General features: G+C 43.3%; 1 protein-coding gene across 8 annotated transcripts in view; it reads right to left on the reverse strand.

Moving 5' to 3' along the window:
- The window catches only part of LOC137334765 (ELKS/Rab6-interacting/CAST family member 1-like), a 1,087,823-nt gene extending 1,063,553 nt beyond the window's left edge, over positions 1-24,270 (reverse strand). For all 8 annotated transcript variants that reach the window (XM_067999707.1, XM_067999706.1, XM_067999704.1 and 5 more), the window contains exon 1: positions 24,067-24,270. The gene's annotated coding sequence lies outside the window, so the exon portion shown is untranslated. The remainder of the gene's footprint in view (positions 1-24,066) is intronic.
- Positions 24,271-24,337: the final 67 nt, after the last annotated feature.

A 24,337-nucleotide genomic window follows, 5' to 3' on the forward strand; every position in this document is an offset into this window, starting at 1 on the left:
ACTGCTAAAGGCTTTTGAAATTAACCAACCTTACAATGACCAGTCAGGAGCCTGCTAAGAGGAAAAGGTTAAACCAAAAGGTTAAATCTCAAAACTTTATTTGAAAAAAATCATTTATTTTCAGTTACTGAACTGTGTCCAAAATAAAGTTTTTAAAATATCAAAAATTGACATTTCACAACAGCAATTAAATGTACCAATTGAATTGTCTTTTGTGGGTTTTTTTTAAATATTATTCAAGTTTTTGTTTCAAGGCTACAGCCAGTCTCAAAAACCAAGGCTTTAATTGTGAGACAAAATGAGATTGAATTCTCAAAGCTTTATTTCAGGCAAGCTTCATATTTAAAATATTAACAATTACTCCTGTTCAACTACGAGCTGCTAAATGTTTTCCTCGGAAAACACCTGTGGTCTCTTTTGTTGACAACACAAAAGGGAGATTGTTTATTGAGAATAAATTTATTTTTCTCCATGGAAACTTGAAGAGGATTTCCGTTTGTTTTTCCAAATGATTTAAACCCAGCTAAATGAATTTGAAGTGTTTGTTGTCTCCTAAATGATCGCAGTTCAAGTCAATCAGAGCAAGCTCCTCGCCTCTTCATTACGGCTCAAAACTCAAAAAATTTTATGACAGCAAAGAATTTTTGGGACATAAACTATGAACCTTTGAGTGATGAGATTTTTTTTTGTTCATGGAAATTATGTATTTGTTACAAGTCTCCAGTCAGCCGTAGATATTCTCATGGGTTTAGTAGCACAGGCTACCTCTGAAAGCAGACCTCACCCCTATTACATCGTAGCGTTAACTCGCACTGCCCACTATTTGCCTATATGATAATATAACCCAGGATGATGTAATAATGCATCCCCCTCATCATACGAACTGGAAACCATAAACGTGCACATGCATTTCTCCAATCTGTCAACAGGCAAAACTAATGAACACTCTGATAAGACAAGGTCGGTGACAAATCAAAAAGCTGGTTTATTTTGCAAAATAGGCGCGACTGAAGATAAGTAGCAATTGCGGACTATAAACTTCTCCTTAAGTGCTTCCCTAACACAAAACCAAAACTTGCTGCACCATCCCAAATGGTGGATGGAATATTCACTTTGTTTCATTTCCTTTTCGATTAACAGAGAATATAATTTCTAAATGGGAAAACTGACCTGCTTAAGCTTAATCCCAGCTCAGGCCAGATCCTGCCTTATAGCTGACTGAACCAAAACATGGGTTTTTCTATCCTTTGATAATTCTGACTCCAGGAAGCTCAAACTTCCCAGACTACCCTGGCAACTACACCTGCTGAGGTAAAATGAATCTCAATCAGAACAGGCGTGAATGATTACCCAAACACCCAAACTAACTTTCATTGTCTGAAGCACGTTGGTTCAGACACCCCATCTGAATTCTAATCTATATGTCCGAGTCCTTCTGTGTTGAGTTAAACTTGGCTTTCCATACACAACAGTAGTATTTTGAACATAGCAGATCAAGTTATTCCCATACCTCGGTGACAGTCAGAAATTCCAAAACCACAGCAATATTCAAAACTAAATCAGCAAACACACTAATAGTACACCAAATGCTTCTAGGCAGGAACCAGCTGACAATGAAGAAGTGGACAAGTGCCTGACACCAAAAAAGGCAGTGGATGGGTCAGGGGAGGATGCTGACTAGGATGAAGCTAAGAGTCATAAGAATATATGAACATCATAAATAGAAGCAGGAGTAGGCTATACAGCCCCTCAAGCCTGCTCTGCCATTCAATATTATGGCTGATCTTCGACCTCAACTCCACTTTCCCACCCGATCCCCAGATCCCTTTATTCCCTTAGAGTCTGAAAATCTATTGATCCCAGCCTTGAATATACTCAACGACTGAACATCCACAGCCCTCTGGGGTAGAGAATTCCGATCATTCACAAATTCTTCCTCATCTCAGTCCTAAATGGCCGACCCTTATCCTGAGACTATGCCCCCTAGTTCTAGGCTCTCTAGACAAGGGAAACAGCCTCTCAGCATCTATCCCGTCAAGCCACCTCAGAATCTTCTATGTTTCAATGAGATTACCTCGCATTCTTCCTATTTCCAGACAGCATCGACCCATTCTACTCAATCCCTCATGGGACAACCCTCTCATCCCAGGAATCAATCCAGTGAACCTTTGTTGCACCGCCTCTAACGCAAGTATATTCTTCATTTGGTCCAAAAGCAGTTCAGGACCCACTTCCCTGGGCAATCCTCCCCTTTCAGACCAAGGCTCCAGAACCTCCCTCCCACACTGCTCTCTGATCCCAGGAGTACCCCAAATGGTCCTAAGCCCCAGGACCCTCCTTCACCAATGCTGCAAAAACTGCCCCAATGCTCCCACCACTCATCTCTGCAGTGCTCCTGAACCCCAGGACCTCACCTCAAAGCACCACTTCCCCAATGGACTCCAGACCCCATTCTTAGTGCTCCCTGATCCTTCCCCCTCCCACACTAAGAAATCAGCACTCCTAATACTTGGCAAAACACCAGTTTTCATAAAATCTGATGCCATGAGAAAGCTAGTAATGTGTTAAAAGTGCTGCATTTCCTCCAAGAACAACTTCCTTTAACATTCTCTCCCATCCCAGTTAAATTTTCCTGTTTAGTTGAAATTACTATTTATTGGCTTTGGCTGTGATCGAGTCCTTCGACCTGTGTCTCCAACCTACATGATGCTGTGGTGTTATTTTATTCCTGAGCTCGAACAGGATAATTCTCCTCCCAAATGCAACTCCAAAATCCATTTCCCCTCTAAAGTGAGCAGAGCACAAAGTCAGGGGCTTCCAAGTACCAGGTATTTTTCAAACACCTCCTATTCTTTTTTCTGAAAAAGTTGACCTCCTTAAATAGAAACAATTGCTGAAAATTGTAGGAAACAAGGAAAAAAATGTCTGTGAGGCTGCCCAAGCTGTTAGCTACAGTTAAATAATTAAATGGTTGCTAGAGTTTAATTCTAATTCATTAAATCTTCCTGGTTTAATGTGTATACCAGCTGCTTGATTCCTCCTCAAAACTTTTAAAATCCATAAACATAAAATTAAATGAGGACCCGATCACATGGGGCCTTGTAAAAATAACTTTGTCCAGCCAACTGGCCTATTGGCCAAAAATTTAATAATTGGCAGATATTTGGTTTTCATTAAAGTTCTTCTGGAAATTTTACTATTTCCAATTGTTTGATTTTAGTATGAGCATTTACTTTATTTCATCTGAGTATCTAGAGAATTTTCTCTATAGACTTCAGAATTGAAAGCTAACTTTCTGATTTACATAGAAATCACAACGCAACAGGCTGGTCAGCCAGTTCGTGTTGGTATTAATCCTCCACATAAACAGTAGTCCTAATCCCATATGCCCGTTCTGTGCCCATACCTATAGTCCCTATGGGCCCGATTTTAGCACCCGCTACCGGGTGCGTTCTCGGTGGGGGGGCCCCGAAAATCCCAAAATCCAGGTGCGGGACCGGATCGCGCCTCGATCCCGCCCACTTCCGGGTTCCGCGCTGACGTGCGGGGGTGCATGCGCAGCCCCCGCTGGTGGGAATCCCGCAGGCAATTAAAGCCAGCGGGATGCCACTTGAGTGTATTTACTTTGCTTGTTCAGGTCATTAACTGATCTGATTAAGGGACTGTGTGTGATTTTGGATAAACATGGGACTGTTTCACACACTGGGGGAAACACTCCCAGTTGAAATGGACGTGTTGCAGCCGTCAGCCTGTGGCAGCTGCAAAGGTCCATTTGACAGGTGGGTGGGTGGGGGGGACCCTCAGCCATTGCAGGAGGCCGCTCTGTCACTTGGGACAAAGTTTGGCCTCCACCACCCTCCTCCTGACGGTCGAAGTCACCAACCTGCACACTTACCCCGGGGTCCGGAGACACGTACCTACCTTGCGGACCCCCTCAGATGTACATCTTGCGGATGGGGGCCGCTGTAGCTGCAGGCATGACCTCCTCGGAGGGCGAAGAGCATCACCAGCCTCACCATCCACGCCGTCCACCTCTGACACGTGGAGCTCCACAACAGAGTGCTGTGACACATCCACCTGCACAGCAGGAGGGAGGGCTACCGCAGAGAGAGATGCGTCGCAGAGGGCACGACCCTCGCCACACGTTCCACAGACCAAGGCTCAGCCTCCTGGACCTCTCTGAGCAGCAGTGCACATGGAGGCTCAGAGTCAGTCGACATGTAGCCGTGGACATCTGCAGCCTCTTTCATGCCGAGCTGCTCCTGGCTGGCCCGTGCACCATCTTCCTACCTGTCGCTGTCAAAGTCACCACTGCCCTCCCGAACTTCTGCTCCACAGCCTTCCAGGCTGGAACCGGGGACATCCCCGATGTGTCTCAGTCGCCTGTGCAGAAGAGCCCTGCAAATACACCTACACCCACTCTGCAGTGACACACTGGGTGGCATCAGTGGTGGGTCCTCATAGGGATACCCAGCAGCGGGCATTATTGCACAAACCGGACAGGATTCACGAAGACATGGCAGCAGTGGAGCCAATATAATGTGTGATGTGAGTTGTTCTTTAATTCAATAGAAGTAAGAACTATGACAAACCCTCAAACACCCTTGTGCATCCCCTTCATGCTCACGACACGTTTGCCTTACGCTGCCTACTGCACATATGTGATGCATGCCCTGTGGCTGCAGCACAGGTGGTGGCAGGTTGAGTGAGGCTGGCCGTGAGAGAGATGCACGAGAGGGTGAGTATGGGATAGAGCCATGAGATTGTATGAGGATTGGGTTGCGTGGTAGTGGCGGGGTGAGTACTGCAGGTAAGATGAGGATGAGGTTTGAGTGGGTATGAGGGGTCATGTGACAGTGCCGAAGGAAATGTGGGGTGGGGGCAGTGTTGTGGCAGGCGGAGTGTAGGGGAAAGACTACGTGTTCTCACTGTGGCTGACCTACTGAGGTCATTGGAGCGCCTCCTGCACTGTGTGCAGGTGGGCGATACGTTGGTGGCGCAGCTGACCCCCTCTGCCACCTCGAGCCAGGCCTTCTTGGTGGCAGAGGCAGGCCGCTTCCTCCCGGCCGCCGGGGGGGGGGGGGGGGGGGGGGGGGGGGGGGAGATCTCTGTCCTCCCCCTCCTCCTCACCCCATCTAATGATACCTGGGGTGAGGCATCATTAAACTGGGAGCAGCCTTCCCCCTGGCCTGCTCCATGCTGTAATTTTTTCTGTTTGTGGCAGCATGTCAGTGGAGGACTGCCCCTTTTAAATAGAGCGCCTCCAGCTGACAGATCTTACTGCGCATGCGCAGCCCGCCCGACGCGCAGATCAGCATTGGGGAACCCGGAGGAGCAGGTAAGTGAATCCAATTAGTGTGTTGCCTGCTACGATCGCGCAGGCAACCCACTAATTTCACCGGGTGCGTTTTCAACGCGCCCGCTGGCCTACCCGCCGGGAACCCGCACCCCTGGTAAAATCGGGCCCTATGTCTCTCATCCCTTTCCTTTAACTACCTATCTTAAAATATCGACATGGTCTTTGATTTAACCATTAACTCCAAGACAGCATTCAACAGCTTCATAACCCTCTGTGCAAAAAAGTTTCTCCTGCTCTATGTCCCAAGTTTCTTGTATTTAATCTTGCATCTGTGCTCCTTTGTTCTACATACCCGTATCACTGGAAACAGTCTGTTTCCATATACTGTTGCCCCATCCCTTCATAATTTTAATGACCCCTAAAGAAAACAGCCCCAATTTTTCAAATCTTTCTTCGAATTTGTATTTCCTCAAACAGGGCAGCATCCTAGTGAATTTGTGCAGTACCCCCTCTATTGCCTCAACATCCTTCCTATACTGTGGAGCCCAAATCTGCATCTAATACTGCATAAGTACAGGCCTCACTAGGGTTTTATAGTATCAATAGAGTAGTGAAAATTTAAGTGTATTAATGTGATATGCCTATTCTGGTGCGAGGTAGGCTGACTGACATTTCTGTAGAACACTAACAGTCAGTAACTATCATTGCTTTTAAGCGAGTGGAGGTACATGTCTGTTCGTCTGAAATGTTTTTATTCCATGACTACGCTGTGTGAACAAAAACACCAACACATCTTACAATAAAAGTTCTACAACTTATTTTGTTACTGATTTGTCACTATCAGTCAGAGGTTTTGTCATACGATTTAAGTAGTGATTAATCACATTAAGGACTGTCACAATGAGACTTCCTAAACCAGTACAGGTCCTGACTCCCCATGTGCAATGTTACAGTTCATCAACCAGTACAACACAAAAGGGGTCAAATCCCTGCAATTTTTGCTTAACAAGTGCAATCATAATACTTGAGGATAATTAGTGAGGAACAACAGCGCAACATATCCCATTAAAAGAAAGCGAACAAGAGTAGGGATAGAATTAAAACAGTTTGGTCACTTATGTGTTTAAAAACATGCTTAGATTTATTAGAGTGCTCTAATGAGAAGACCAGTGTGGAAAGATCTGGGGCAGTATGAAAGAATGGACCTGACACTCTCCTAATGACTCAGAGGGCAAATACACCAACTAGTAAAATGCTGAGCCACACACATCGGAGAGTCACAGGTTCATCTGTCCATTTATCTCCTCCCAAACCACTGACAACCATCCCAAACACACTTCCATTTGAGACAGCAATTCCCATGTACTACTTCTAATCCAGCACAGTATACTATATTTCACTGCTCACAGTGCAGTCTCCTCTACATTGGGGAGACCAAACACAGATTTGGTGATTACTTCACTTGCATCTGCATTCTATACACAAGCACGATTGGACCTGCTGGTGGCTCGTTACTTTAATTCCCCCCTCCCATTCCCACTATGGCATCTCAGTTTTTGAACTCTTGCACTGTTCCAACAAAATTCAACTCAAGCTTCAGGAACAGTATCTTATCATTCTGCAGAGCATTATGAAGCCCTCTAGTCTAAAAGGTGACGTTAGCAACTTCAGACTTTATTTTATATTTGCTTTACAGTAGGGGGTGCTTGTGATATGGGTTGGTAGCTAGTGTTGTGGGTAGGGGAAAAAAAAAATAGGGAAACGGCTTGATATTTGGGTTAGAACCCTTCATCCGAACACAGCAGTGGCTCTAAGCCCGTAGCAATGGCCTGTTTTTACCTCCTCAGGAGTAATAGACCTGTGTTTTGCCAGTAATTTTTGCTTTAATTTCAGATGTGCTGCATATGCAACTTGTTTTTATTTATTTTCCCACCTTTTGTGGGATTCTTCCACGTCTTCTCGCTCTCAATTATTTTCATATTCTTCTGTTCTTTTATGTCTCGCCATCACCTCACTGATTATCTTTTACATCATCTAACATTAAGCAGTCACTAGGTCGTGCAACCCACTAACTTCCTCTCTATGCTTGATGTATCTGTCAATTGTCTGCCCTCTTCTTTCTCATTTTCCAACCCTACTAAAATGGCCACTTATCTTATAGTCATCAGTTCTGAAGAAAGGCACACACCGTAAACATGAGAACCCATTATATTGTCTTTGCTAACTGACCTGTGTATTTCCAGCATTTTTGTTTTTTTAATTCAGATTTCCAGCATTTGCTTTTTTTTCCTTTTTATTTCCCACTGCTAGAAAGTGCATATGTGCACATCAGGATCAGTCTCAGCTGTGATGCTCTTCATCAATTGGGTTATTGACGCTTGCTGTCTGAACTCTGTCATGAATAACAACTATTTGGATGAGATACTGGAGGGTTATTATTGCCTGTGGAAGCATAACTCAGCCTTCAGGAAAGGAGGGGGAAAAAAATAATCATTTCTTTCTGAAAAATGTGCAATGATTGTGCAAGAGAACATTTAGTGAAAATAGTGCAAAAATATTGGTACAAATAAAAAAAACTGGGAACAATATCACATGTATGCCATAACTATAGAGAATTCTTCCAACATTTCTTCTGGTTCCCCAATCATGAAATAATTCAGATCAATTAAACCTGCAGTGATTATCTTGATTGGGTGAGAAGATATGCACAGTGGCATTTGCAAAAAGACTGCAAGCAAAGCAAGCTGCTTTTCTGTCCTTTCGTCTGGGGAATAGGCAAGGAAAACTTAAAAAATTAAAAATAGTAATACTAATTAGTAAACACAAGGATAGTATTGCTAAACATGGTTTGAAGACATTAAAGTTACTGTATCAACCCTTAGTGTGCCAGCCACAAATTTATTTAATGAGCCATCATGGCCTACTGGGGGCTGCCAACAAGTACACACAATGGTTGTTAGCTCCTTCCCATTTGTACACAGTAACAACTGACTTGGTCCAAGTGGAACTTTTGTCACGTGATTGGTTAATGGGTACCTCCAAAGGTCGATTTTCAGCCAAATTACAACTTTTTCAAAATTGGTGTCAGCTTCAAAATGATTGAGAGCAGGACGTTGAAGGGAAAAATTGAATTGCTTTCAATTTCAAAAGTCAGTTTGCAAAATAAAAATATAAGCTAAAACAAAATGAGAGAATGAGGAAAATGGCATAAAAGCAAAACTAAAATGTTTAATTTCAGATTACTGTGTGTTTTGGTATTGAGATATTTCAGTAATAAGCCTATTCCCGAGTAGCTTCATGACCAACAGATTACTTTCCATACCATGGTGCATGAGCTTAAAATTGGCAAAAGCAGTTGGCATAAGGCAACAAGCATTTCCTTGGACATGCCAACAGTCAAAGGGTGAGAGAAATATTGTGTTATATTTTGTATTGGGACATTTCCTAGGTTGAAGGCAATCTATAAATGCAAGTTATTGTTAAATCAGACAAAAGCATGTAAGAAGGAAAATTAGAATATAAAAACCCAAAGAAATATCACTACAGCCAAAGCCTTTTACTCCATTTATCCAATCATTTCTATTTAAATTTGATAGCCATTGTACGGACGATGCAGACGGAATTAGTGTCTGGAAAAACATTCCTTTTAAAATAATCTGTGCCACTAAGAGTGCTTATGAATTGATGTGTACCTTACTAACCTAATCCTTCAAAATCATCTCATCCCATAACAGTTACAAGATTAGTTTATCCACAGAAAAAAATCATATAGCCGGTGTGTGGTATTTCCTCTTGATATATTCCAAACATCAAATCTTCTGTACTTTTAATGAATCAATGGATAGAAGAGAAGGGTTTTTCAATAATACAAATCAATTCCCCCCACTATGTCCAGATAAGACAGCAATAGTATTTCTTAGAAAGCACCATCTCAACAGAAAGAATGGTTTGTCAAACATTTTTGCTTCAATGTTAATTTGACAAAGCAACTCACATCAGAACACAGTGTAAAAGACATCACTGTTGTGAAAATGACATGCAGCTGTTCCCCCGTTGTCAACAGTACCTCATTATCAATCTTGTTGCTTTTTCTAGAATTTTAACTTAAAATCTTATTTTATTAGTTTTGTCAACAGAAAAAAAATAATTTATCCATAGTTGCTTCAAAGAATAATGCAAGACAAGAGAATATATGTGAAAAAAATCAAAGAAACAGTACCCACTTTGTAAGGTCTTCACTCTGAACGGTATGGTATCCTCCACACACTGTTGGAGTTGGCCAGCACATAGTATGCTCATGCAAGGGAAAAGTAAAATAATCAATCTCCCTTCAAGAGAATGTCACAAAGGAACATCCAAACTTCAGATTTTCCACGTAAGAGGGACATTCTACATGACAGGAAATGGGAGCTTGTTTTTAAATTCAAAATTGATACTGCAACAAAGCCATCAAATTCAAATCCTGCAAAGATCTGACGGGATCAAAAGAAAGGAATGTGGTGTATGGAGGCTGGTGCACCATTTGAAGACTGAAATCAACTATACATGGTTGATAATGTCTTATTCATTCTGGCATTCCCTTGTACTTGGGCTACAATTAGCCCAAGTACAAGGGCTAAAAGGTGGGAGGACCTTTTATCAAGCAAGACCTGTATCAGACACCCAAGAAATGGCAGTGATGGCTTCTTGCCTTATTGTGGTAAAGCAAAATGTATTCAACTAGCCACTTGACTAAAGTTGCTTAGTAGCTGATTTACCTAAAACCGTAGAACCACAGGCGCAGTAAATGCACTAAGCCGAAGTTCTACAAGATACAATCTATACTCTCAGTTAGTAGTAGGCTGGGAAGAAAGTCTTAGATGGTGTTAGGCCAAAGCTGGCATCTGCAGACCAGCTCCTGGAAAAAAAGCATCATGGACTCTAGTACCCCAGCCTGAGTCGCAAAAAAGTTACTGCTGTTGCTCCTGTAGCTTGCCCACATTACATAGCTGTACCCCTTGGACCCATTTCTAGAATTGTTGATGGCACTTGTCGCTGTCAAGCAGCACCTCAAATTGTGTCTAGTGCTTGCTATCAGAGGCTAGTTCCAGAAGTGTCGACTGCAGGTCCTGCAAGGATCCTCAAACACCAATGAATGCAAAAGGCCACATCCCACATCTACATCAACCAAATAAGTCTACGGTTGCATGAAGCAGAAAGAGTCATAACAGGCTTTAGCCACAGCTTGAAGTTGGACTGCCCTGCAGATCAGAGAAGAAAGGCAATCCAGAGCTGCACCAATCCCAGTGAAACATCTGATAACCTTAAGATCTTTTAACAAGACAGAATTTATATCAGTGGTCTTTCCATAATGCAGAGGACATGTGTTGTTGCAGATACTTGGCATTTTGGAAAGACCACTGATATAAATTCTGCTCCAATCAACAGCTTAAGCTGTACTGAAAATTCAGATGACACTTGATCAGGTTTTGTTTACCCTAGCCAGAGTCAAAGGGAGGAGAGAAGGATAAATCACACAATGGCCAAGGAAGGAGGATAGAGTAAAATTCAAAGAAAGCACTCCATTCTCAGAGCACAAACACCCAAAGCCGTTAGATTTAATGGGTAGCTTTAATTATCTAAAGATAGACTGCGGTAAAAGTAATGCATGTGGCAAAGAAGGGGAGGAGTTTCGACGACGTGTCCAAGACTGCTTTCTAATCAGTATGTTTTTAGTCTAACAAGGAGAGCAGTGCTGGATCTCGTTCTAGGAAATGAAAAGGGGCAAATAGATAATAAGGGTGGGGGAACATTCAGGAAACAATGACCATAACAAGTAGGTTTAATAAAATTGGAAAGGAGAGGGAATAGTCGAAGTTAAAGTTATTTGAATGGAAAAAGCCATTTTCAATTATATAAAAAAAGAGAATTAGCCCAGACAAATTGGAAAGAAAAATCAGCAGATATAAAAATGCACAAATGACATGAAATGTTCAAACAAGAAATAAGGGCATAGAGTAGACATATTTCCACCAAAAAAATGCAGCAAGAGCTAGAGTTCTTTGGACAGGTACAGACATCAAAATGAGATTTAAAAAGAGAGCCATATGACAAATCTAGGGCTAATACAAAAGAAAATCACATGGAATATAGAAAATAGAGGGGAAACAAAAATAAATTAGAAACGTGGAGAGGGTATGAAGATAGACTGGTAGGTAAAAACGTAAAGGATTTTATGAACACAAAGCAATAGCTAAAGAGCACAGCTGATTAAAAGTGAAGAGAGTAATTTTTAATAGAGGATGGAGGAATGGCAGAAATAATAAATGAGTACTTTGCTTCAGTTTTCACAGTAGAGTATGGTAGTAGAAATGAAAAAGTGGAAGGGGAGGAGGTGGGGCAATTATATAACTATAAATAAGAAAGTAGCCCTGAAAAAATTGGTGGAATCAGTGGAAAATGCACCAGACCCTAAAGATGTCCAAGATTGCTGAAGGAAGTCAGAGAAAATAGCAGAGATGCTGACCACATTTCATACATTCTTGGATATGCAAAAGGCCTGAAGGTTGCCAATCTAACACCTCAGTTAAGGATACCCAACATGGGTTTGTGAAAGGCATGTTACATCTGACAAATTTGGTAAGAGTTCTGAGAAAATAACAGACTGTATTGATAAAGGAAATGCAATTGGTGTTCAAAACACTGTTAGAGGTGCCACATAAGAGGTTTGATTAGATTAAGGTATACAGTAATGCCAATTATGTATAGAAAGTCGGTTAAAGGACAAAGAACAGAATTGTGGTGAATGGATGATTTTCAGACTGGAGAGATGCAAACAGTGGTGCTCTCCACATGTCAGTATCAGAGCCATTGCACATCAAAACGATCAGGACTTCACTATAGAAGGCACAATATCAACATTTGCAGATGACACAAACTGAGGAGCATGGATAACTGCAGAAAAGACAGCACTTGACTTCAGAAGGCCTTAGACAGGTTAGTATCATGCAGATAAATGTCAGATGAAATTGAATGCGTTAAAATGTTAAGCGATACATTTTGGGAGGAAGAATAAAGTAGGGACATATACACTTTAAAAGGAATCAAGCAGAGAAAGCGCAATCCAGATACATTGATTAAAACTGGGAAGACAAGTTGATAAAACTATGAAAAGAAAAGAATCCTAGGTTTACTAATAGGGACAGAGTACAAACCAAAGAGGTGATGCTAAATCTTCAGTTAGGCCAGTTAAAATATTGTGTCTAGATTCACTATGATACCAGGGATGAGAGGCTATAGTTATGAGGCGAGGCTAAAAAAACTACAGTTCTTTTCATTAGATCAGGGAAGGTTATGAGGTCTGATAGAGGTATTCAAAAATTGTGACAGGTTTTGATTAGGTAAAAAGGGAAAACCTATTACCACTGATCGGTGAGTCAGAAACCAGAAAGCATAAATTTAAGACCGTCCAAAGAATGAAAGGAGGGGGGGTCAGGAGAATTTTTCTTTTTAAAAAAATGAATATTTTTTAAAAGTGGATAAATATTTGTAAAAGAAAAATTTTAAAAGATATGGAGAAAAAGGCAGGCAAATGGGACTAAGTGGATAGCTCTTTCAGAGAGCTAGCAGGCACAACGGACCAAATAGCCTCCTGAGCTACAAAATTCAGTGATTCTATAAATGTTTGGCCACTCGAGTTTAATGCATTGCAGAGTTTGCCAGATTCATCCATACTGTCTAGTTCATCTCCCAAAATCACAGGAATCACCAGGCAGGTCTTACAACAGGTCAAATTAATTGAGAAGGGCAAACGAGTAACAGCGTGTATAATCAAGAAGTTGATGCAGTTAAACCCTCAATCCGTCAGCTTTTGCTGCTGAGGGGGTACAGGTGCACAGAAAGCATTTGTATCCTCTACAGGATATCACCCATCAGTGCAGACCCCAGAAGCCCAACCAGGCTTGCACTGACAGACAAGTGACTGGAATGCATACATCAACACCAAGTAGCACTAGTACAGATCTCAGTCCAGCACTGGTTAAAATCTGATTGAAGAATTCCAAGTTATCTCTGGGCTAAAATCATAGCCACAAGTGGCACATCATGATTGGGTGAGCAGAAGCAGGTCAGTGTATCAGTACCAAATTTACAAGAGTGGAAACATTTGTTGTCAACTTGAAAGTCTTTGCCATCATCAACTTGTCTTTCTTCGGCTTGGGAGGTGATCCAAACAGTCCTGAATTCATTGACTGACAACTGATGGACTGAGTCAGAATGAGCCCAAGTCATTGCCAATGGCACGCCACAAATGGTTCATCGATCACGTTTTTTCTTGGCTAATAATTTGCCACAGTGCTGGTGTCTGTCCTGCAGATAGGCAAGTCCATACAGGTGTCAACATAAGGCACTATATTCAGCTGGGAGACACTAGTCATGCCCAGCAACATTCATTAATGCACTAGATCAAGGGCGTCCAAATGCAGCGCTGGCAATTCAGCCTCGAAGACCAGGCAACTCAGTTCTATTTACACTTATATTTCTTATTTATTCTGTGAATTTTGAGACCCTGGTAATTTTGAATGGGCTTTTGTTTTTGAAAAAAAGTACTGCTGCCTCACTGATTAATAAATCCTAAATCAGAACACTGATGGATGACATATGCAAATTATTGGGGAACACCGATTTAAACTTCACATGTGGCCCCTGAAGTTCCATGGTATGCACTATTATAGCTTATCAAAAGAAAGCATTGAGAATTTAGAACAATGATTGAGTGTCGCTATTGAGAAGATATGGAATGTGGAAAAAACAACAAAAATTGCAGATGCTGTGAGAAATCTGAGGAACAGTATTATACAGGATGAAAACTGCACAACAAACCCAATGCAGAACCATGGCAGAATGTTTAACCAGTGGAGAAAAAAAGCCGTTGTGTATGTGTACCAGGTAGGTCATAACTCAGAGCTGGGATGCTCCCTTTGTAAAATTCTCTCAAAAGAACATTGCCGTGTGAGATTTTTCTTTCTCTTTCCTGTCAAACATACTGGCTGCTGCTTCTTTGCTGGTGGTGGAGGGGATGCCAAAAATGTAGAACAAATTTATTATTCAACATCTTAACTCCAAATCATGTGGGCCCTGCACCAATTTACATCACGAACCCACTATTCTGCAAGTTCTCACCTCATTCTGCCTCATCACCGCGTGGCTCACGAAGTCACCTATATGCTTCCAGTGGACCATTGCTTCCCAATCTACTTCCTCCAATTTAATCTAGAAGTCAATATTATTGGCAGATACACAAAGATCCAATGATATATTCTACAGATTAATGTCTAAATGTTGGCATTACTTTAACCTTTCTAATAGCTTCAGAAAGATTTATTAGGTACCACCTTTTTTATATATAACTTGCTTTGACATCAAATTTCAAAAAAGTTAGAGCACATGGTGGGCTGAGATTATCAATACATTACCTCAGTATAACTGGATATATTCAGTACATATTTCATGTCAACCAACAGCTTATCAAATCACAACATGCAAAATCTTTTTTGTTCAACCTAAAGCTGTGCTTCTTTCTGCACATCCATTCTGCAAACAAGACCACTTTCTTCCACCTCAACATTCTCAGCTTCCATCTACATCTCTCCTTTAGTTAGTTTGTACCTTTATCACCTTGAAGCTCAACTCCCTACACAAAACTGACCAACCTCCACACTTGAAATTATAACTAATTTAAAATGTAACTGCCTGTGTCTTTACGAACAAAGTCAGGTACTCCCATGCCGAATAAAAACATAAAATGCTGGAAATACTCAGCAAGTCAGGCAGCATCTGTGGAGAAAGAATCAGAGTTAACGTTTCAGGTCAATGACCTTTAATCTTCAACTTCTTCCAGTTTTGACTGAACAGTTTTTAAGCAAGGACGGAGCCAGGGAAAGGGGAGGGAAGGGAGAAGGAAGAGGAGGGAATGTAAGAACAAAACGGAAGGTCTCCGATAGGGTGGAGGGCAGGAGTGATTAAATGACAAAAGGGATGATGGTGCAAGGCAAGGAGGGTGGTAATGGGACAAGAATCAAAAATATGGGTCCAGAGGAGCTGCAAATAGCAACATCAGAACCTTTTCCCGCACCTGCTGTCTGAAAAAAATGGATGCAGCGGTTATGATCTGAAGTTATTAAAATGAATGTGGAGTCCAGAAGGTTGTAAAGTGCCAAATCGAAAAGGTGCTGTTCCTCGAGCTTCCGTTGAGCTTCATTTGAATGGCGCAAGAGGCCAAGGACAGAAAGGTCAGAGAGTGGGATGAGGAATTAAAATAGCAAGGGACTGGCAGGTCAGGGTCACGCTTGCAGACTGAGCGGAGGTATTCAGCAAAGTGATCACCCAATCTGCATTTGGTCTCCCCAATGTACAGGCCACATTGTGAGCAGCGAATACAGTACACTAAATTGAAAGTAGTACAAGTAAATCGCTGTTTCACCTGGCAAGTGTGTTTAGGGCCCTGGATGATGGGAAGGGAGGTGGTGAAAGGGCAGGTGTTGCATCTGTGCTCACACGAGAAGGTGCCATGGGAGCGAGGGCAGGTGTTGGAAGCGTGGACCAGGGTGTTGCTGAGGGAGCAGTCCCTTCGAAATGCTGAAAGGGGAGGCAAGGGAAGGGTGGAAATTGGAAGCAAAGTTGATGAAATTTTCCAGTTCAGGTCCCCTCCCTCACCTCTTTTTCCGATACATTGATGACTGTATAGGGGCCGGTCCCTGCTCTCACCCCGAACTGGAAAATTTCATCAACTTTGCTTCCAATTTCCACCCTTCCCTCACATGGTCCATCTCCGACTCGTCCCTTCCTCGACTTATCCTATCCACAAAATTGGAGATAGATGTCAACCAATATCGACTTTCAGCCCACCAACATTCAGAAGGGGCCGCTCCCTCTGCGACACCCTGGTCCACTCTTCCATCACCCCCAACACCTGCTCTCATTCTCACTGCATCTTCCCATGCGAGCAAAGGAGATGCAACAAGTGCCCTTTCACCACCTCCCTTCCACCGTCCAGGTGATGGAACTATTTACTTGTACTACTTTCAATTTACTATACTGTATTCGTTGCTCACAATGCAGTCCCCTCTACATTGGGGAGACGAAACAGAGATTGGGTGATCACTTTACTGAACACCTCCAACTAAGTCCGCAAGCGTGACTCTGACCTACCGGTCGCTTGCCATTTTAATTCCTCGTCCCACTCCGACCTCTTACATTGTTCCAATGACGGTCAATGAAAGCTCGATTAGACACTTTTTAAAAAAAATTCGTTCATGGGATGTGGGTGTCGCTGGCGAGGCCGGCATTTATTGCCCATCCCTAATTGCCCTTGAGAAGGTGGTGGTGAGCCGCCTTCTTGAACCGCTGCAGTCCGGGTGGTGAAAGTTCTCCCACAGTGCTGTTAGGAAAGGAGTTTCAGGATTTTGACCCAGCGACGATGAAGGAACGGCGATATATTTCCAAGTTAGGATGGTGTGTGACTTGGAGGGGAACGTGCAGGTGGTGTTGTTCCCATGTGCCTGCTGCTCTTGCCCTTCTAGGTGGTAGAGGTCACGGGTTTGGGAGGAGATGTCGAAAAAGCCTTGGTGAGTTGCTGCAGTGCATCCTGTGGATGGTACACACTGCAACCACTGTGCGTCGATGGTGAAGGGAGTGAATGTTTACGGTGGTGGATGGGGTGCCAATCAAGTGGGCTGCTTTGTCCTGGATGGTATCGAGCTTCTTGAGTGTTGTTGGAGCTGCGCTCATCCAGGCAAGTGGAGAATATTCCATCACACTCCTGACTTGAGCCTTGTAGATGGTGGAAAGGCTTGGGGGAGTCAGGAGGTGAATCACTCGCCACAGAATACCCAGCCTCTGACCTGCTCTTGTAGCCACAGTATTTATATGGCTGGTCCAGTTAAGTTTCTGGTCAATAGTGACCCCCAGGATGTTGATGGTGCGGGATTCAGCGATGGTAAAGCCGTTGAATGTCATGGGGAGGTGGTTAGACATTCTCTTGTTGGAGATGGTCATTGCCTGGCTCTTGTCTGGCGCAAATGTTACTTGCCACTTATCAGCCCAACCCTGGATGTTGTCCAGGTCTTGCTGCATGCGGGCTCGGACTGCTTCATTATCTGAGGGGTTGCGAATGGAACTGAACACTGTGCAATCATCAGCGAATATCCCTATTTCTGACCTTATGATGGAGGGAAGGTCATTGACGAAGCAGCTGAAGATGGCTGGGCCTAGGACACTGCCCTGAGGAGCTCCTGCAGCAATGCCTTGGGGCTGAGATGATTGGCCTCCAACAACCACTACCATCTTCCTTTGTGCTAAGTATGACTCCAGCCACTGGAGAGTTTTCCCCAATTCACATTGACTTCAACTTTACTAAGGCTCCTTGGTGCCACACTCGGTCAAATGTTGGCTTGATGTCAAGGGCAGTCACTCTCGCCTCACCTCTGGAATTCAGCTCTTTTGTCCATGTTTGAACCAAGGCTGTAATGAGGTCTGGCGCCGAGTGGCCCTGGCAGAACCCAAACCGATCAGTGAGCAGGTTATTGGTGACTAAGTACTGCTTGATAGCACTGTCAACGACACCTTCCATCACTTTGCTGATGATTGAGAGTAGACTGATGGGGCGGTAATTGGCCGGATTGGATTTGTCCTACTTTTTGTGGACAGGACATACCTGGGCAATTTTCCACATTGTCGGGTGGATGCCAGTGTTGTAGCTGTACTGGAACAGCTTGGCTAGAGGCGCAGCTAGTTCTGGAGCACAAGTCTTGAGCACTACAGCCGGGATGTTGTCGGGGCCCATAGCCTTTGCTGTATCCAGTGCACTCAGCAGTTTCTTGATATCACGTGGAGTGAATCGAATTGGCTGAAGACTGGCTTCTGTGATGGTGGGGATATCGGAAGGAGGCCGAGATGGATCATCCACTCGGCACTTCTGGCTGAAGATGGTTGCAAATGCTTCAGCCTCGTCTTTTGCACTCACGTGCTGAACTCCGCCATCATTGAGAATGGGGATGTTTGCACAGCCTCCTCCTCCCGTTAGTTGTTTAATTGTCTACCACCATTCACGACTGGATGTGGCAGGACTGCAGAGCTTTGATCTGATCCGTTGGTTGTGGAATCGCTTAGCTCTGTCTATAGCATGTTGATTCCGCTGTTTAGCATGCATGTAGTCCTGAGTTGTCGCTTTATCAGGTTGGCACCTCATTTTTAGGTACGCCTGGTGCTGCTCCTGGCATGCTCTTCTACACTCCTCATTCAACCAGGGTTGATCCCCTGGCTTGTTGGTAATGGTAGAGTGAGGAATATGCCGGGCCATGAGGTTACAGATTGTGCTGGAATACAATTCTGCTGCTGATGATGGCCCACAGCGCCTCATGGATGCCCAGTTTTGAGCTGCTAGATCTGTTCTGAATCTCTCATTTAGCACGGTGGTAGTGCCACACAACACGTTGGATGGTGTCCTCAGTGCAAAGACAGGACTTCGTCTCCACGAGGACCGTGCGGTGGTCACTCCTACCAATACTGTCATGGACAGATGCATTTGCAACAGGTAGGATGGCGAGGACGAGGTCAAGTAAGTTTTTCCTTCGTGTTGGTTCGCTCACCACCTGCCGCAGGCCCAGTCTGGCAGCTATGTCCTTCAGGACTCGGCCAGCTCGGTCAGTAGTGGTGCTACCGAGCCACTCTTGGTAATGGACATTGAAGTCCACCACCCAGAATACATTCTGTGCCCTTGCTACCCTCAGTGCTTCCTCCAAGTGGTGTTCAACATGGAAGAGGACTGATTCATCAGCTGAGGGAGGGCGGTAGGTGGTAATCAGCAGGAGGTTTCCTTGCCCATGTTTGACCTGATGCCATGAGATTTCATGGGATCCGGAGTCAATGTTGAGGACTCCCAGGGCCACTCCCTCCTGACTGTATATCATTGTACCGCCACCTCTGGTCGGTCGGTCCTGCCGGTGGGACAGGACATACCCAGGGATGGTGATGGAAGAGTCTGGGACGTTGGCTGAAAGGTATAATTCTGTGAGTATGGCTATGTCAGGCTGTTGCTTGACCAGTCTGTGGGACAGCTCTCCCAATTTTAGCACAAGTCCCCAGATATTAGTGAGGAAGGTTTTGCAGGGTCGACTGGGTTTGGTTTGCCTTTGTCGTGTCCGGTGCCTGGTGGTCCAATGCCGGGTGGTCTGTCCGGTTTTATTCTTATTGTGGCTTTTTTTTTTTGAAGTGAGATTTTACAACTGAGTGGCTTGCTAGGCCATTTCAGAGGGCAATTAAGAATCAACCACATTGCTGTGGGTCTGGAGTCACATATCGGCCAGACCGGGTAAGGATGGCAGGTTTCCTTCCCGAAAGGACATTAGTGAACCAGATGGGTTTTTACGACAATCCGGTAGTTTCATGGCCACCATTACTGATGCTGGTATTTTAATTCCAGATTTTATTTAATTAATTGAATTTAATTAATAGAATTTAAATTCCCCAGCTGCTGTGTCGGGATTTGAACTGATGACTCCGGATTATTAGTCGAAGCCTCTGGATTACTAGTCTTGTAACATAACCACTATTCTGCCGTACCCGTACTTTACAACCTTCTGGACTCAATACTAATTTCATTATCTTCAGATCACAACCACTGCTCCCATTTTTTTGTTCAAGTGCTGGTAATGGTTCTGCTGTTGCTATTTACAGCACCTCTCGGCCCATCTTTTGTTTCTTCACTTGTCCCATTACCACCCTCCTTGCCTTGCACCATCATCCCTTTTGTCATTTGATCACTCCTGCCCATCATATCAGAGACCTTCCCTTTTGTTCTTTCCTCTGCTCCCCCCCCACCAACCTTTCCCTGGCTCTGTACTTGCTTAAAATTGTTTAATCTTCAACTTCTTCCAGTTCTAACGCAAGGTCATCGACCTGAAACGTTAACTCTGTTTCTTTCTCCACAGATGCTGCCTCACGGAGTATTTTCAGCATTTTATGTTTTTATTTCAGACTTCCAGCATCCACAGTATTTTGCTTTTGACTTCCATGACTGAGCTCCACGGAGTACTCCAGCCACAGGGCTCAGTGTTAGATCCCTTGCTATTTGTGGTATATATTAATGATTTGGACTTGAATGTCGGGGGCATGATTGGCAAATTTGCAGACGACACAAAAATTGGCTGTGTAGTTGATAGTGAGGAGGATAGCTGTAGACTCCAAGAAGATATCAATGGGTTGGTGGAGTGGACGGAAAAGTGACAAATGGAGTTCAACCCGGAGAAGTGTGAGGTAATGCACTTTGGGAGGGCAAACAGTAAAAGGGAATACGCAGTAATCAGGAATATATTGAGAGGGGTAGAGGAAGTGAGAGACCTTGGAGTGCAAGTGCACAGGTCCCTGAAGGTGGCAGTACAGGTAGACAAGGTTGTGAAGAAGGCATACGGAATGCTCTCCGTTATTAGCCGAGGTATGTAATGATGGATCTGTATAAAACGCTGTAAGACCACAGCTGGAGTATTGTGCGCAGTTCTGGTCACCACATTACAGGAGGGACGTAATTGCTCTGGAAAGAGCGCAGAGAAGATTTACAAGAATGTTGCCAGGGCTTGAAAATTGCAGCTACGAGGAGAGATTGGATAGGATGGGGTTGTTTTCCTTGGAGCAGAGAAGGCTGAAGGGTGACTTGATTGAGGTGTACAAGATTATGACGGGCCCAGATAGAGTAGACAGGAAGTACCTGTTTCCCCTAGTGGAGAGTTCAAGAACTAGAAGACACAGGTTTAAGCTGATTGGCGGAAGGATTAGAGGGGACAATGAGGAAAAACTTTTTTACCCAGAGGGTGGTGGGTGTATGGAATCCGCTGCCCGAATTGGTGGTCGAGGCAGGGACCCTCAACTCTTTTTAAAAGTACCTGGACCTGCACCCAAAGTGCTGTAAGCTGCAGGGCTACGGACCGGGTGCTGTAAGGTGGAATTAGAATGGGCACCTGGTTGTTCTGCGAGCCGGCGTGGATACGATGGGCCAAATGGCCCCCTTCTGTGCTGTATCTTTTCTATGGTTCTAAAATGACTTGAAAATCCTCATCTTCACCTTCAAATCCACCAAGGTCTTACCCTTTAGTTATCTCTGCCAGCTGTATAACCTCATACATATCCTCCACTCCTCTGACTGGGTTACTCACTATATTCCACTCTTTGTCACCACATTCCTGCCCTTGAACTTTCTTCACGCTTTCAAAAGCTTCCGCAAAACCCTTCCGTCTCGACCATGCCTTTGTCTCTCCTGCTTTTTCTCCTACTCAGCATCCAATGTTTATCCTCTTCCTAAAGTTCCTCAAGACATCTTTCTGTACTGTGAGGAGCATTATAAAATCTAAGTTGATGTTGGTAATTTTTTTTAAAATCTCTCACTGAATGTGGGTCCCATTCACTCCAGTGTCACATTATTACCAAGGGCCAACATTAGAAAAAGTGTCAACAAAGTTAGTGTTAAACTAACAGCCCTAATAAGGTATCCTTCAAGTCTTAGTATTTGACACTACTCCTGCGAGAGAGGCCTTAATAGCTTCAGAGAGCAGTCAGCTTCTTTTATCTAACTTATAAAATCTATTTTTAAGTTTATGAATTTAGTAGCAATAAGCTTAAGATTTGATGGATATTCAATTGTCATTCCTTCGGTTCCACAGGTTTTGACACTGCTTTTCGTGTGAATATAACGGTCTTTTGATAATCATTCTAGTACAATGCACAGGAGTGAGGGAACGAGGGGGGAAATAATAGCTTACATTTTATTTTCTCTTTGGTATGCTTTTTCAAAGCCTGGAGTCAAAAAAAAAATTGACATTGTTTTAAAGCTAATGATCACACTATGTATTGCTGAACTTTTGTTTTTGCTTTAGTATGCAGCTTTATTAAATTATAAAATGTCAATTAAAAAGGCAAATATTGAAGACAAATTGCTCAATTTAATTTGTAAACTATCTTTGCTGACTGATAAAGCATCAGACTCCCCAATGGCTTAGCAAATTTATCCAGTAAATCGTTGAGTCATACAAATCAGGAAGGTTTCAACTCCGTTCCTAATCTGTGCTGAGTTAGATTATCTAAATAATTAAAGCATTACAATTGGCCCCAGTGCCCCCACTTTAGGAAATGGAAAATGGGATAGGTTTTCTGTTCCAGACCTCTACACAGCAACCACTGCGGGAAGTAGACCTGTGGACATCAGGTGGGACCAGCAGTATGGCTCAGCGGTGATCCCTTGTAGTCAAATAGCCTGCCAACACTCACTGTTAAGGTTCATAGATAAATGATTGATACCTTGTCAAGTGACTGAGGGCAACAGGTATCCATAGAATTGCACTCAGCAAGAAAGTAATACCCTCAGGAGTGGAGATGAGAGAATTTGCAAGATACATTTTTTTTTTAATTAAAAAAATAAAACCCTCCCCTCTCAACATATGTCCTCTTTGCTCATGGTTTACTGTTTTAAGTTTATTTCCTAACCAATTTCACAACAAGCATCACTCAGCAGCCTCTGATCAAGCTTGTGCTGGTTGGTGTTGGCCAACACCAGTGATTAAAAGTTGAAGTTGTTACTTTTTAAAAATCTCTTGTTCATGACTTACACAGCCAGAACCAAACTTGTCAACCACCAATACTTATCTCTCTACAAATGTCATGAGTTTTACCAATTAGGTGTAGATCTACAAATAATTAGGTGAATTCCAGAGTAAATTTTGTTACACTCTTTTAAGGAAGAAAGTTTACTGATCAATAATCAATAACATTTTCATAGAGTTTCTAAAAGGGACAGTATGTAATTTTGAAAATGTTATACCACATACCGGAAAGGAACTTTGTCAGGCTACAGGTGGGTGTGAACAGAAGGTTAAAGATTGCTAGGGAACTTCAATATTAATGATTTTACCAACACTTAAATCTTTTAACCAGAAAGGGGAAAATTACAGTTTTGAAAACTAATTTATTATTTACAAATAAAATGAACTGCTATTAAACACCAGTTACAAATTACATAGCCAGTGTTACAAGATTTAATCTGATATTATTACAGAACACAATTCCTGTAATTATCATTTCAAGGTCACTTTACAGTTATTACAAACACCTGATATCTAATGATACCATTACTTGAACAGAAACTAATAGTATGGTAACTTAAAATGATACCCCTTTAAAAGTACATATCTGCTACTTCACAGAAGCGTCCAATGTACATTTAAATAACGGAAAAGAACAAAACCAGTCTACAATCTAACTATGGAGTTCCGTCAAATCACTCAATCTTCACTCTTGTGGTTTGTGACATCACCTGAAACCCTCAATCAAGATGCCAGCTGTGCAATCACTGCCCAATTTCCATTATTGTATGCACCATGCTCATTTATTTGAAGGCAGATGGCAGACATTGTACTGAGAATGACATTTTTCCGAACATAAGCAATGAAACTAACAAACCCGAGAAAGTGAAGCACCTTAACACTTTTCGATAGAAAAACAAAACACGGTATTGGCTCCTCTTTTCATTGGGAAGAGTAAAACTTCCCTTGTGTGACCACCTGAATAGGATACAGGTTGGGTCCACGTCGGGGATAAAAGAGCTGGCATTTCACCCCCGTCCCCCATTGCGTGCCAAAGCCTTGATTCTGATTGTACCAACCCTCCACCTTCCTCACTGCTCTTTACTACACCTCGGTGACAGTTGAGCACGACGCGCGCTGCTGTTCTCCTTGGCACGTACTCACCTGTCGCTAACACAATCTCCGCCAGGTACGAAGCCGTCTTAGTCGGTGTTAATCTAGATATTTCGGACCCCCTTTCCCTCCCTCTCTCTCTCTCTCAGTACAGCACCCACCAGTATTGCTGAGGCGCTTCCACTGACGCAAACCCTCCTCCAACAACCACGTCGGATTTTTTTTCCGCTGGCTTCTTTTCCCAGCCTGCCCTGCCCTGCGAGTCTCGAGCTCTCCTCCTCCCGCTGCACGTGATCTCCAATCCGACCTCACTCCCGGAGTC

The sequence above is a fragment of the Heptranchias perlo genome, chromosome 18 (assembly GCF_035084215.1).
Source record: "Heptranchias perlo isolate sHepPer1 chromosome 18, sHepPer1.hap1, whole genome shotgun sequence".
Classification (NCBI taxonomy): Eukaryota; Metazoa; Chordata; class Chondrichthyes; order Hexanchiformes; family Hexanchidae; genus Heptranchias; species Heptranchias perlo.